General features: G+C 54.3%; 21 non-coding genes across 21 annotated transcripts; all 21 read left to right on the top strand.

Annotated features, from left to right (window-relative positions):
• Positions 1-348: 348 nt before the first annotated feature.
• On the top strand, positions 349-430 carry Trnal-uag. Its single transcript has one exon. It is a non-coding gene; the product is annotated as a tRNA-Leu (tRNA).
• Positions 431-875: 445 nt separating this feature from the next.
• On the top strand, positions 876-947 carry Trnae-cuc. The gene has a single exon. It is a non-coding gene; the product is annotated as a tRNA-Glu (tRNA).
• A 386-nt stretch (positions 948-1,333) lies between these two features.
• On the top strand, positions 1,334-1,405 carry Trnah-gug. The gene has a single exon. It is a non-coding gene; the product is annotated as a tRNA-His (tRNA).
• Positions 1,406-2,152: 747 nt separating this feature from the next.
• On the top strand, positions 2,153-2,234 carry Trnal-uag. Its single transcript has one exon. It is a non-coding gene; the product is annotated as a tRNA-Leu (tRNA).
• Positions 2,235-2,679: 445 nt separating this feature from the next.
• Trnae-cuc lies at positions 2,680-2,751 on the top strand. Its single transcript has one exon. It is a non-coding gene; the product is annotated as a tRNA-Glu (tRNA).
• A 386-nt stretch (positions 2,752-3,137) lies between these two features.
• Positions 3,138-3,209, top strand: Trnah-gug. Its single transcript has one exon. It is a non-coding gene; the product is annotated as a tRNA-His (tRNA).
• A 747-nt stretch (positions 3,210-3,956) lies between these two features.
• On the top strand, positions 3,957-4,038 carry Trnal-uag. Its single transcript has one exon. It is a non-coding gene; the product is annotated as a tRNA-Leu (tRNA).
• A 445-nt stretch (positions 4,039-4,483) lies between these two features.
• Positions 4,484-4,555, top strand: Trnae-cuc. Its single transcript has one exon. It is a non-coding gene; the product is annotated as a tRNA-Glu (tRNA).
• A 386-nt stretch (positions 4,556-4,941) lies between these two features.
• On the top strand, positions 4,942-5,013 carry Trnah-gug. The gene has a single exon. It is a non-coding gene; the product is annotated as a tRNA-His (tRNA).
• Positions 5,014-5,760: 747 nt separating this feature from the next.
• Positions 5,761-5,842, top strand: Trnal-uag. The gene has a single exon. It is a non-coding gene; the product is annotated as a tRNA-Leu (tRNA).
• Positions 5,843-6,287: 445 nt separating this feature from the next.
• Positions 6,288-6,359, top strand: Trnae-cuc. The gene has a single exon. It is a non-coding gene; the product is annotated as a tRNA-Glu (tRNA).
• Positions 6,360-6,745: 386 nt separating this feature from the next.
• On the top strand, positions 6,746-6,817 carry Trnah-gug. The gene has a single exon. It is a non-coding gene; the product is annotated as a tRNA-His (tRNA).
• A 747-nt stretch (positions 6,818-7,564) lies between these two features.
• Trnal-uag lies at positions 7,565-7,646 on the top strand. The gene has a single exon. It is a non-coding gene; the product is annotated as a tRNA-Leu (tRNA).
• Positions 7,647-8,091: 445 nt separating this feature from the next.
• On the top strand, positions 8,092-8,163 carry Trnae-cuc. The gene has a single exon. It is a non-coding gene; the product is annotated as a tRNA-Glu (tRNA).
• A 386-nt stretch (positions 8,164-8,549) lies between these two features.
• Trnah-gug lies at positions 8,550-8,621 on the top strand. Its single transcript has one exon. It is a non-coding gene; the product is annotated as a tRNA-His (tRNA).
• Positions 8,622-9,368: 747 nt separating this feature from the next.
• Trnal-uag lies at positions 9,369-9,450 on the top strand. The gene has a single exon. It is a non-coding gene; the product is annotated as a tRNA-Leu (tRNA).
• A 445-nt stretch (positions 9,451-9,895) lies between these two features.
• Positions 9,896-9,967, top strand: Trnae-cuc. The gene has a single exon. It is a non-coding gene; the product is annotated as a tRNA-Glu (tRNA).
• Positions 9,968-10,353: 386 nt separating this feature from the next.
• Positions 10,354-10,425, top strand: Trnah-gug. The gene has a single exon. It is a non-coding gene; the product is annotated as a tRNA-His (tRNA).
• Positions 10,426-11,172: 747 nt separating this feature from the next.
• Positions 11,173-11,254, top strand: Trnal-uag. Its single transcript has one exon. It is a non-coding gene; the product is annotated as a tRNA-Leu (tRNA).
• A 445-nt stretch (positions 11,255-11,699) lies between these two features.
• Positions 11,700-11,771, top strand: Trnae-cuc. The gene has a single exon. It is a non-coding gene; the product is annotated as a tRNA-Glu (tRNA).
• Positions 11,772-12,157: 386 nt separating this feature from the next.
• Positions 12,158-12,229, top strand: Trnah-gug. The gene has a single exon. It is a non-coding gene; the product is annotated as a tRNA-His (tRNA).
• Positions 12,230-12,314: the final 85 nt, after the last annotated feature.

Below are 12,314 nucleotides of genomic sequence, written 5' to 3'. Positions count from 1 at the left end.
TCCTTCAAGTGTAACCTCCTTGAGCTCACATATGTTTGATACATGGAGCATTCTAGCTCCGCCTGACAGTTACAGCTACGATACTTTAGTGGTTAAGGAAAGCGCAGGTTCGAAACCTGGTCACGGCACGAAAACGTCTCTTGACGCTGTCTCCTTAACTGCGACAGCTACAGACAAGTGGCGTCGCTACCATACGGCGGGCACGGCTTTTTCTTGCCGTGGATGGCCTAAAGAGACGCTTCCAGTGGGAGAGCAGCGGAAATACATGGCACGGCGATTGCCAAGATACTTCCATTTCGAAGTGATCTTTGTAGTACAAACGAAACGTTTTGCCGCTGCTGATCCAACGGTAACGTGGCCGAGCGGTATAAGGCGCTGGTTTTAGGCACCAGTCTCTCCGGAGGCGTGGGTTCGAATCCCACCGTTGCCACTTTTTACGTCTCATTTTTGTGCCGTTGCGGTGTGTCCTCGTGGGGTAGGACGCAGCTCTTGTGACGCGCGTGTTGTGTAGGTAGCGTGGCCGAGCGGTCTAAGGCGCTGGTTTCAGGCACCATTCTCTTCGGAGGCGTGGGTTCCAATCCCACAGCTGCCGAACGTGTAATGTTTCCTGTGTCGAAGGCAGATGCACTCATTGCCCGCAAAGGAAACAGCACAACAAGGCGTGAGCGTCTGCTTGGTGAATTGTCGTAGAACAGTGCGTGGTGCAACGACAGGATTTGTAGGCACCTTTTGCTCTCATCATTGCTGGCGTTCGTCTCCACGAAATGCGTCCGGAGCACGCCGTTCTATAACGCGAGAGAGTGGATTTTTTACAGTTGTCGTCAGTTAACCGTGGGCGGCTGCTGCGTTCGCTGGAAAGAGCACTGCCGTCGTTGTCCGGTGTGGTCTAGTGGCTAGGATACCTGGCTCTCACCCAGGAGGCCCGGGTTCGATTCCCGGTACCGGAATTGCGCGTTTTTGTTGCTCCTCCTATGCGACTTGTCTCGACTTTGCTCGACTGACGCTACGCTGACGCGTGCAGAAAGCTACGTTAAGTATGACTCGCGGCAACACCTGACGGCGAGAGAGATGCGGCGTCTATCCACTTGTTATCGAGCCACATACCGGTACCTGTAGTCAAGAGGCTTGGAGGACTGCAAGACATTGCCACGGAGGTGAATGCAGCTAACCACTGTAGTTAGAGTCCTGACAGCGCAGGCACGTTCATTTGCTCGTATACATGTGATGGAGACCGTGTCTGACACTGCTGTGGCGTACACCTTGGCCTAGGCTTTGCTGGGTATCGCCACTTGCATTGCAGCCAGCTGCCTTCGCGGGCGCCTCCGTGGCCATGGCCGTGATCGTCTAGTGGTTAGGACATTGCGTTGTGGCCGCAATAACCCAGGTTCGAATCCTGGTCACGGCAATTTTGAAAGTTTTGCCTTGCTGCCGTTGCAATGGCGAGTACTCGAAATGACAGTACTCTCTTGATTTTTTCACTCGTGTTCCGCAGGCCGCAGTTAGCACTACCACTTCATCCCCAACACGTAATGTCGCCTCCCAGAGCGCAGACGTCCGCTGCTGTCTGTAGTCGAAAAGGGCAGTCGTTTGAAGTGCGATGGATGAGCAGCCAGTCCCAGCAGAACAGGAAGCTGTGGCGTGCACTGTTTCTACAAATGCTAGGAACACTGGCGCACCAAGCAGCGCATGTAGCGTGGCCGAGCGCTTTAAGGCGCTGGTTTAAGGCACCAGTCTCTCTGTAGGCGCGGTTTCGAATCCCGTAGCTGCCGGGGGTTTTGATGTGATCGCGTTAACCTGCCGCTTTTCCTTCAAGTGTAACCTCCTTGAGCTCACATATGTTTGATACATGGAGCATTCTAGCTCCGCCTGACAGTTACAGCTACGATACTTTAGTGGTTAAGGAAAGCGCAGGTTCGAAACCTGGTCACGGCACGAAAACGTCTCTTGACGCTGTCTCCTTAACTGCGACAGCTACAGACAAGTGGCGTCGCTACCATACGGCGGGCACGGCTTTTTCTTGCCGTGGATGGCCTAAAGAGACGATTCCAGTGGGAGAGCAGCGGAAATACATGGCACGGCGATTGCCAAGATACTTCCATTTCGAAGTGATCTTTGTAGTACAAACTAAACGTTTTGCCGCTGCTGATCCAACGGTAACGTGGCCGAGCGGTCTAAGGCGCTGGTTTTAGGCACCAGTCTCTCCGGAGGCGTGGGTTCGAATCCCACCGTTGCCACTTTTTACGTCTCATTTTTGTGCCGTTGCGGTGTGTCCTCGTGGGGTAGGACGCAGCTCTTGTGACGCGCGTGTTGTGTAGGTAGCGTGGCCGAGCGGTCTAAGGCGCTGGTTTCAGGCACCATTCTCTTCGGAGGCGTGGGTTCCAATCCCACAGCTGCCGAACGTGTAATGTTTCCTGTGTCGAAGGCAGATGCACTCATTGCCCGCAAAGGAAACAGCACAACAAGGCGTGAGCGTCTGCTTGGTGAATTGTCGTAGAACACTGCGTGGTGCAACGACAGGATTTGTAGGCACCTTTTGCTCTCATCATTGCTGGCGTTCGTCTCCACGAAATGCGTCCGGAGCACGCCGTTCTATAACGCGAGAGAGTGGATTTTTTACAGTTGTCGTCAGTTAACCGTGGGCGGCTGCTGCGTTCGCTGGAAAGAGCACTGCCGTCGTTGTCCGGTGTGGTCTAGTGGCTAGGATACCTGGCTCTCACCCAGGAGGCCCGGGTTCGATTCCCGGTACCGGAATTGCGCGTTTTTGTTGCTCCTCCTATGCGACTTGTCTCGACTTTGCTCGACTGACGCTACGCTGACGCGTGCAGAAAGCTACGTTAAGTATGACTCGCGGCAACACCTGACGGCGAGAGAGATGCGGCGTCTATCCACTTGTTATCGAGCCACATACCGGTACCTGTAGTCAAGAGGCTTGGAGGACTGCAAGACATTGCCACGGAGGTGAATGCAGCTAACCACTGTAGTTAGAGTCCTGACAGCGCAGGCACGTTCATTTGCTCGTATACATGTGATGGAGACCGTGTCTGACACTGCTGTGGCGTACACCTTGGCCTAGGCTTTGCTGGGTATCGCCACTTGCATTGCAGCCAGCTGCCTTCGCGGGCGCCTCCGTGGCCATGGCCGTGATCGTCTAGTGGTTAGGACATTGCGTTGTGGCCGCAATAACCCAGGTTCGAATCCTGGTCACGGCAATTTTGAAAGTTTTGCCTTGCTGCCGTTGCAATGGCGAGTACTCGAAATGACAGTACTCTCTTGATTTTTTCACTCGTGTTCCGCAGGCCGCAGTTAGCACTACCACTTCATCCCCAACACGTAATGTCGCCTCCCAGAGCGCAGACGTCCGCTGCTGTCTGTAGTCGAAAAGGGCAGTCGTTTGAAGTGCGATGGATGAGCAGCCAGTCCCAGCAGAACAGGAAGCTGTGGCGTGCACTGTTTCTACAAATGCTAGGAACACTGGCGCACCAAGCAGCGCATGTAGCGTGGCCGAGCGCTTTAAGGCGCTGGTTTAAGGCACCAGTCTCTCTGTAGGCGCGGTTTCGAATCCCGTAGCTGCCGGGGGTTTTGATGTGATCGCGTTAACCTGCCGCTTTTCCTTCAAGTGTAACCTCCTTGAGCTCACATATGTTTGATACATGGAGCATTCTAGCTCCGCCTGACAGTTACAGCTACGATACTTTAGTGGTTAAGGAAAGCGCAGGTTCGAAACCTGGTCACGGCACGAAAACGTCTCTTGACGCTGTCTCCTTAACTGCGACAGCTACAGACAAGTGGCGTCGCTACCATACGGCGGGCACGGCTTTTTCTTGCCGTGGATGGCCTAAAGAGACGATTCCAGTGGGAGAGCAGCGGAAATACATGGCACGGCGATTGCCAAGATACTTCCATTTCGAAGTGATCTTTGTAGTACAAACTAAACGTTTTGCCGCTGCTGATCCAACGGTAACGTGGCCGAGCGGTCTAAGGCGCTGGTTTTAGGCACCAGTCTCTCCGGAGGCGTGGGTTCGAATCCCACCGTTGCCACTTTTTACGTCTCATTTTTGTGCCGTTGCGGTGTGTCCTCGTGGGGTAGGACGCAGCTCTTGTGACGCGCGTGTTGTGTAGGTAGCGTGGCCGAGCGGTCTAAGGCGCTGGTTTCAGGCACCATTCTCTTCGGAGGCGTGGGTTCCAATCCCACAGCTGCCGAACGTGTAATGTTTCCTGTGTCGAAGGCAGATGCACTCATTGCCCGCAAAGGAAACAGCACAACAAGGCGTGAGCGTCTGCTTGGTGAATTGTCGTAGAACACTGCGTGGTGCAACGACAGGATTTGTAGGCACCTTTTGCTCTCATCATTGCTGGCGTTCGTCTCCACGAAATGCGTCCGGAGCACGCCGTTCTATAACGCGAGAGAGTGGATTTTTTACAGTTGTCGTCAGTTAACCGTGGGCGGCTGCTGCGTTCGCTGGAAAGAGCACTGCCGTCGTTGTCCGGTGTGGTCTAGTGGCTAGGATACCTGGCTCTCACCCAGGAGGCCCGGGTTCGATTCCCGGTACCGGAATTGCGCGTTTTTGTTGCTCCTCCTATGCGACTTGTCTCGACTTTGCTCGACTGACGCTACGCTGACGCGTGCAGAAAGCTACGTTAAGTATGACTCGCGGCAACACCTGACGGCGAGAGAGATGCGGCGTCTATCCACTTGTTATCGAGCCACATACCGGTACCTGTAGTCAAGAGGCTTGGAGGACTGCAAGACATTGCCACGGAGGTGAATGCAGCTAACCACTGTAGTTAGAGTCCTGACAGCGCAGGCACGTTCATTTGCTCGTATACATGTGATGGAGACCGTGTCTGACACTGCTGTGGCGTACACCTTGGCCTAGGCTTTGCTGGGTATCGCCACTTGCATTGCAGCCAGGTGCCTTCGCGGGCGCCTCCGTGGCCATGGCCGTGATCGTCTAGTGGTTAGGACATTGCGTTGTGGCCGCAATAACCCAGGTTCGAATCCTGGTCACGGCAATTTTGAAAGTTTTGCCTTGCTGCCGTTGCAATGGCGAGTACTCGAAATGACAGTACTCTCTTGATTTTTTCACTCGTGTTCCGCAGGCCGCAGTTAGCACTACCACTTCATCCCCAACACGTAATGTCGCCTCCCAGAGCGCAGACGTCCGCTGCTGTCTGTAGTCGAAAAGGGCAGTCGTTTGAAGTGCGATGGATGAGCAGCCAGTCCCAGCAGAACAGGAAGCTGTGGCGTGCACTGTTTCTACAAATGCTAGGAACACTGGCGCACCAAGCAGCGCATGTAGCGTGGCCGAGCGCTTTAAGGCGCTGGTTTAAGGCACCAGTCTCTCTGTAGGCGCGGTTTCGAATCCCGTAGCTGCCGGGGGTTTTGATGTGATCGCGTTAACCTGCCGCTTTTCCTTCAAGTGTAACCTCCTTGAGCTCACATATGTTTGATACATGGAGCATTCTAGCTCCGCCTGACAGTTACAGCTACGATACTTTAGTGGTTAAGGAAAGCGCAGGTTCGAAACCTGGTCACGGCACGAAAACGTCTCTTGACGCTGTCTCCTTAACTGCGACAGCTACAGACAAGTGGCGTCGCTACCATACGGCGGGCACGGCTTTTTCTTGCCGTGGATGGCCTAAAGAGACGCTTCCAGTGGGAGAGCAGCGGAAATACATGGCACGGCGATTGCCAAGATACTTCCATTTCGAAGTGATCTTTGTAGTACAAACGAAACGTTTTGCCGCTGCTGATCCAACGGTAACGTGGCCGAACGGTATAAGGCGCTGGTTTTAGGCACCAGTCTCTCCGGAGGCGTTGGTTCGAATCCCACCGTTGCCACTTTTTACGTCTCATTTTTGTGCCGTTGCGGTGTGTCCTCGTGGGGTAGGACGCAGCTCTTGTGACGCGCGTGTTGTGTAGGTAGCGTGGCCGAGCGGTCTAAGGCGCTGGTTTCAGGCACCATTCTCTTCGGAGGCGTGGGTTCCAATCCCACAGCTGCCGAACGTGTAATGTTTCCTGTGTCGAAGGCAGATGCACTCATTGCCCGCAAAGGAAACAGCACAACAAGGCGTGAGCGTCTGCTTGGTGAATTGTCGTAGAACAGTGCGTGGTGCAACGACAGGATTTCTAGGCACCTTTTGCTCTCATCATTGCTGGCGTTCGTCTCCACGAAATGCGTCCGGAGCACGCCGTTCTATAACGCGAGAGAGTGGATTTTTTACAGTTGTCGTCAGTTAACCGTGGGCGGCTGCTGCGTTCGCTGGAAAGAGCACTGCCGTCGTTGTCCGGTGTGGTCTAGTGGCTAGGATACCTGGCTCTCACCCAGGAGGCCCGGGTTCGATTCCCGGTACCGGAATTGCGCGTTTTTGTTGCTCCTCCTATGCGACTTGTCTCGACTTTGCTCGACTGACGCTACGCTGACGCGTGCAGAAAGCTACGTTAAGTATGACTCGCGGCAACACCTGACGGCGAGAGAGATGCGGCGTCTATCCACTTGTTATCGAGCCACATACCGGTACCTGTAGTCAAGAGGCTTGGAGGACTGCAAGACATTGCCACGGAGGTGAATGCAGCTAACCACTGTAGTTAGAGTCCTGACAGCGCAGGCACGTTCATTTGCTCGTATACATGTGATGGAGACCGTGTCTGACACTGCTGTGGCGTACACCTTGGCCTAGGCTTTGCTGGGTATCGCCACTTGCATTGCAGCCAGCTGCCTTCGCGGGCGCCTCCGTGGCCATGGCCGTGATCGTCTAGTGGTTAGGACATTGCGTTGTGGCCGCAATAACCCAGGTTCGAATCCTGGTCACGGCAATTTTGAAAGTTTTGCCTTGCTGCCGTTGCAATGGCGAGTACTCGAAATGACAGTACTCTCTTGATTTTTTCACTCGTGTTCCGCAGGCCGCAGTTAGCACTACCACTTCATCCCCAACACGTAATGTCGCCTCCCAGAGCGCAGACGTCCGCTGCTGTCTGTAGTCGAAAAGGGCAGTCGTTTGAAGTGCGATGGATGAGCAGCCAGTCCCAGCAGAACAGGAAGCTGTGGCGTGCACTGTTTCTACAAATGCTAGGAACACTGGCGCACCAAGCAGCGCATGTAGCGTGGCCGAGCGCTTTAAGGCGCTGGTTTAAGGCACCAGTCTCTCTGTAGGCGCGGTTTCGAATCCCGTAGCTGCCGGGGGTTTTGATGTGATCGCGTTAACCTGCCGCTTTTCCTTCAAGCGTAACCTCCTTGAGCTCACATATGTTTGATACATGGAGCATTCTAGCTCCGCCTGACAGTTACAGCTACGATACTTTAGTGGTTAAGGAAAGCGCAGGTTCGAAACCTGGTCACGGCACGAAAACGTCTCTTGACGCTGTCTCCTTAACTGCGACAGCTACAGACAAGTGGCGTCGCTACCATACGGCGGGCACGGCTTTTTCTTGCCGTGGATGGCCTAAAGAGACGCTTCCAGTGGGAGAGCAGCGGAAATACATGGCACGGCGATTGCCAAGATACTTCCATTTCGAAGTGATCTTTGTAGTACAAACGAAACGTTTTGCCGCTGCTGATCCAACGGTAACGTGGCCGAGCGGTATAAGGCGCTGGTTTTAGGCACCAGTCTCTCCGGAGGCGTGGGTTCGAATCCCACCGTTGCCACTTTTTACGTCTCATTTTTGTGCCGTTGCGGTGTGTCCTCGTGGGGTAGGACGCAGCTCTTGTGACGCGCGTGTTGTGTAGGTAGCGTGGCCGAGCGGTCTAAGGCGCTGGTTTCAGGCACCATTCTCTTCGGAGGCGTGGGTTCCAATCCCACAGCTGCCGAACGTGTAATGTTTCCTGTGTCGAAGGCAGATGCACTCATTGCCCGCAAAGGAAACAGCACAACAAGGCGTGAGCGTCTGCTTGGTGAATTGTCGTAGAACAGTGCGTGGTGCAACGACAGGATTTGTAGGCACCTTTTGCTCTCATCATTGCTGGCGTTCGTCTCCACGAAATGCGTCCGGAGCACGCCGTTCTATAACGCGAGAGAGTGGATTTTTTACAGTTGTCGTCAGTTAACCGTGGGCGGCTGCTGCGTTCGCTGGAAAGAGCACTGCCGTCGTTGTCCGGTGTGGTCTAGTGGCTAGGATACCTGGCTCTCACCCAGGAGGCCCGGGTTTGATTCCCGGTACCGGAATTGCGCGTTTTTGTTGCTCCTCCTATGCGACTTGTCTCGACTTTGCTCGACTGACGCTACGCTGACGCGTGCAGAAAGCTACGTTAAGTATGACTCGCGGCAACACCTGACGGCGAGAGAGATGCGGCGTCTATCCACTTGTTATCGAGCCACATACCGGTACCTGTAGTCAAGAGGCTTGGAGGACTGCAAGACATTGCCACGGAGGTGAATGCAGCTAACCACTGTAGTTAGAGTCCTGACAGCGCAGGCACGTTCATTTGCTCGTATACATGTGATGGAGACCGTGTCTGACACTGCTGTGGCGTACACCTTGGCCTAGGCTTTGCTGGGTATCGCCACTTGCATTGCAGCCAGCTGCCTTCGCGGGCGCCTCCGTGGCCATGGCCGTGATCGTCTAGTGGTTAGGACATTGCGTTGTGGCCGCAATAACCCAGGTTCGAATCCTGGTCACGGCAATTTTGAAAGTTTTGCCTTGCTGCCGTTGCAATGGCGAGTACTCGAAATGACAGTACTCTCTTGATTTTTTCACTCGTGTTCCGCAGGCCGCAGTTAGCACTACCACTTCATCCCCAACACGTAATGTCGCCTCCCAGAGCGCAGACGTCCGCTGCTGTCTGTAGTCGAAAAGGGCAGTCGTTTGAAGTGCGATGGATGAGCAGCCAGTCCCAGCAGAACAGGAAGCTGTGGCGTGCACTGTTTCTACAAATGCTAGGAACACTGGCGCACCAAGCAGCGCATGTAGCGTGGCCGAGCGCTTTAAGGCGCTGGTTTAAGGCACCAGTCTCTCTGTAGGCGCGGTTTCGAATCCCGTAGCTGCCGGGGGTTTTGATGTGATCGCGTTAACCTGCCGCTTTTCCTTCAAGTGTAACCTCCTTGAGCTCACATATGTTTGATACATGGAGCATTCTAGCTCCGCCTGACAGTTACAGCTACGATACTTTAGTGGTTAAGGAAAGCGCAGGTTCGAAACCTGGTCACGGCACGAAAACGTCTCTTGACGCTGTCTCCTTAACTGCGACAGCTACAGACAAGTGGCGTCGCTACCATACGGCGGGCACGGCTTTTTCTTGCCGTGGATGGCCTAAAGAGACGCTTCCAGTGGGAGAGCAGCGGAAATACATGGCACGGCGATTGCCAAGATACTTCCATTTCGAAGTGATCTTTGTAGAACAAACTAAACGTTTTGCCGCTGCTGATCCAACGGTAACGTGGCCGAGCGGTCTAAGGCGCTGGTTTTAGGCACCAGTCTCTCCGGAGGCGTGGGTTCGAATCCCACCGTTGCCACTTTTTACGTCTCATTTTTGTGCCGTTGCGGTGTGTCCTCGTGGGGTAGGACGCAGCTCTTGTGACGCGCGTGTTGTGTAGGTAGCGTGGCCGAGCGGTCTAAGGCGCTGGTTTCAGGCACCATTCTCTTCGGAGGCGTGGGTTCCAATCCCACAGCTGCCGAACGTGTAATGTTTCCTGTGTCGAAGGCAGATGCACTCATTGCCCGCAAAGGAAACAGCACAACAAGGCGTGAGCGTCTGCTTGGTGAATTGTCGTAGAACAGTGCGTGGTGCAACGACAGGATTTGTAGGCACCTTTTGCTCTCATCATTGCTGGCGTTCGTCTCCACGAAATGCGTCCGGAGCACGCCGTTCTATAACGCGAGAGAGTGGATTTTTTACAGTTGTCGTCAGTTAACCGTGGGCGGCTGCTACGTTCGCTGGAAAGAGCACTGCCGTCGTTGTCCGGTGTGGTCTAGTGGCTAGGATACCTGGCTCTCACCCAGGAGGCCCGGGTTCTTTTCCCGGTACCGGAATTGCGCGTTTTTGTTGCTCCTCCTATGCGACTTGTCTCGACTTTGCTCGACTGACGCTACGCTGACGCGTGCAGAAAGCTACGTTAAGTATGACTCGCGGCAACACCTGACGGCGAGAGAGATGCGGCGTCTATCCACTTGTTATCGAGCCACATACCGGTACCTGTAGTCAAGAGGCTTGGAGGACTGCAAGACATTGCCACGGAGGTGAATGCAGCTAACCACTGTAGTTAGAGTCCTGACAGCGCAGGCACGTTCATTTGCTCGTATACATGTGATGGAGACCGTGTCTGACACTGCTGTGGCGTACACCTTGGCCTAGGCTTTGCTGGGTATCGCCACTTGCATTGCAGCCAGCTGCCTTCGCGGGCGCCTCCGTGGCCATGGCCGTGATCGTCTAGTGGTTAGGACATTGCGTTGTGGCCGCAATAACCCAGGTTCGAATCCTGGTCACGGCAATTTTGAAAGTTTTGCCTTGCTGCCGTTGCAATGGCGAGTACTCGAAATGACAGTACTCTCTTGATTTTTTCACTCGTGTTCCGCAGGCCGCAGTTAGCACTACCACTTCATCCCCAACACGTAATGTCGCCTCCCAGAGCGCAGACGTCCGCTGCTGTCTGTAGTCGAAAAGGGCAGTCGTTTGAAGTGCGATGGATGAGCAGCCAGTCCCAGCAGAACAGGAAGCTGTGGCGTGCACTGTTTCTACAAATGCTAGGAACACTGGCGCACCAAGCAGCGCATGTAGCGTGGCCGAGCGCTTTAAGGCGCTGGTTTAAGGCACCAGTCTCTCTGTAGGCGCGGTTTCGAATCCCGTAGCTGCCGGGGGTTTTGATGTGATCGCGTTAACCTGCCGCTTTTCCTTCAAGTGTAACCTCCTTGAGCTCACATATGTTTGATACATGGAGCATTCTAGCTCCGCCTGACAGTTACAGCTACGATACTTTAGTGGTTAAGGAAAGCGCAGGTTCGAAACCTGGTCACGGCACGAAAACGTCTCTTGACGCTGTCTCCTTAACTGCGACAGCTACAGACAAGTGGCGTCGCTACCATACGGCGGGCACGGCTTTTTCTTGCCGTGGATGGCCTAAAGAGACGCTTCCAGTGGGAGAGCAGCGGAAATACATGGCACGGCGATTGCCAAGATACTTCCATTTCGAAGTGATCTTTGTAGTACAAACTAAACGTTTTGCCGCTGCTGATCCAACGGTAACGTGGCCGAGCGGTCTAAGGCGCTGGTTTTAGGCACCAGTCTCTCCGGAGGCGTGGGTTCGAATCCCACCGTTGCCACTTTTTACGTCTCATTTTTGTGCCGTTGCGGTGTGTCCTCGTGGGGTAGGACGCAGCTCTTGTGACGCGCGTGTTGTGTAGGTAGCGTGGCCGAGCGGTCTAAGGCGCTGGTTTCAGGCACCATTCTCTTCGGAGGCGTGGGTTCCAATCCCACAGCTGCCGAACGTGTAATGTTTCCTGTGTCGAAGGCAGATGCACTCATTGCCCGCAAAGGAAACAGCACAACAAGGCGTGAGCGTCTGCTTGGTGAATTGTCGTAGAACAGTGCGTGGTGCAACGACAGGATTTGTAGGCACCTTTTGCTCTCATCATTGCTGGCGTTCGTCTCCACGAAATGCGTCCGGAGCACGCCGTTCTATAACGCGAGAGAGTGGATTTTTTACAGTTGTCGTCAGTTAACCGTGGGCGGCTGCTGCGTTCGCTGGAAAGAGCACTGCCGTCGTTGTCCGGTGTGGTCTAGTGGCTAGGATACCTGGCTCTCACCCAGGAGGCCCGGGTTCGATTCCCGGTACCGGAATTGCGCGTTTTTGTTGCTCCTCCTATGCGACTTGTCTCGACTTTGCTCGACTGACGCTACGCTGACGCGTGCAGAAAGCTACGTTAAGTATGACTCGCGGCAACACCTGACGGCGAGAGAGATGCGGCGTCTATCCACTTGTTATCGAGCCACATACCGGTACCTGTAGTCAAGAGGCTTGGAGGACTGCAAGACATTGCCACGGAGGTGAATGCAGCTAACCACTGTAGTTAGAGTCCTGACAGCGCAGGCACGTTCATTTGCTCGTATACATGTGATGGAGACCGTGTCTGACACTGCTGTGGCGTACACCTTGGCCTAGGCTTTGCTGGGTATCGCCACTTGCATTGCAGCCAGGTGCCTTCGCGGGCGCCTCCGTGGCCATGGCCGTGATCGTCTAGTGGTTAGGACATTGCGTTGTGGCCGCAATAACCCAGGTTCGAATCCTGGTCACGGCAATTTTGAAAGTTTTGCCTTGCTGCCGTTGCAATGGCGAGTACTCGAAATGACAGTACTCTCTTGATTTTTTCACTCGTGTTCCGC

This window comes from Schistocerca piceifrons, chromosome 1 (genome assembly GCF_021461385.2).
Source record: "Schistocerca piceifrons isolate TAMUIC-IGC-003096 chromosome 1, iqSchPice1.1, whole genome shotgun sequence".
Taxonomy (NCBI): Eukaryota; Metazoa; Arthropoda; class Insecta; order Orthoptera; family Acrididae; genus Schistocerca; species Schistocerca piceifrons.
This window is presented reverse-complemented; position numbering and strand designations above follow the sequence as displayed.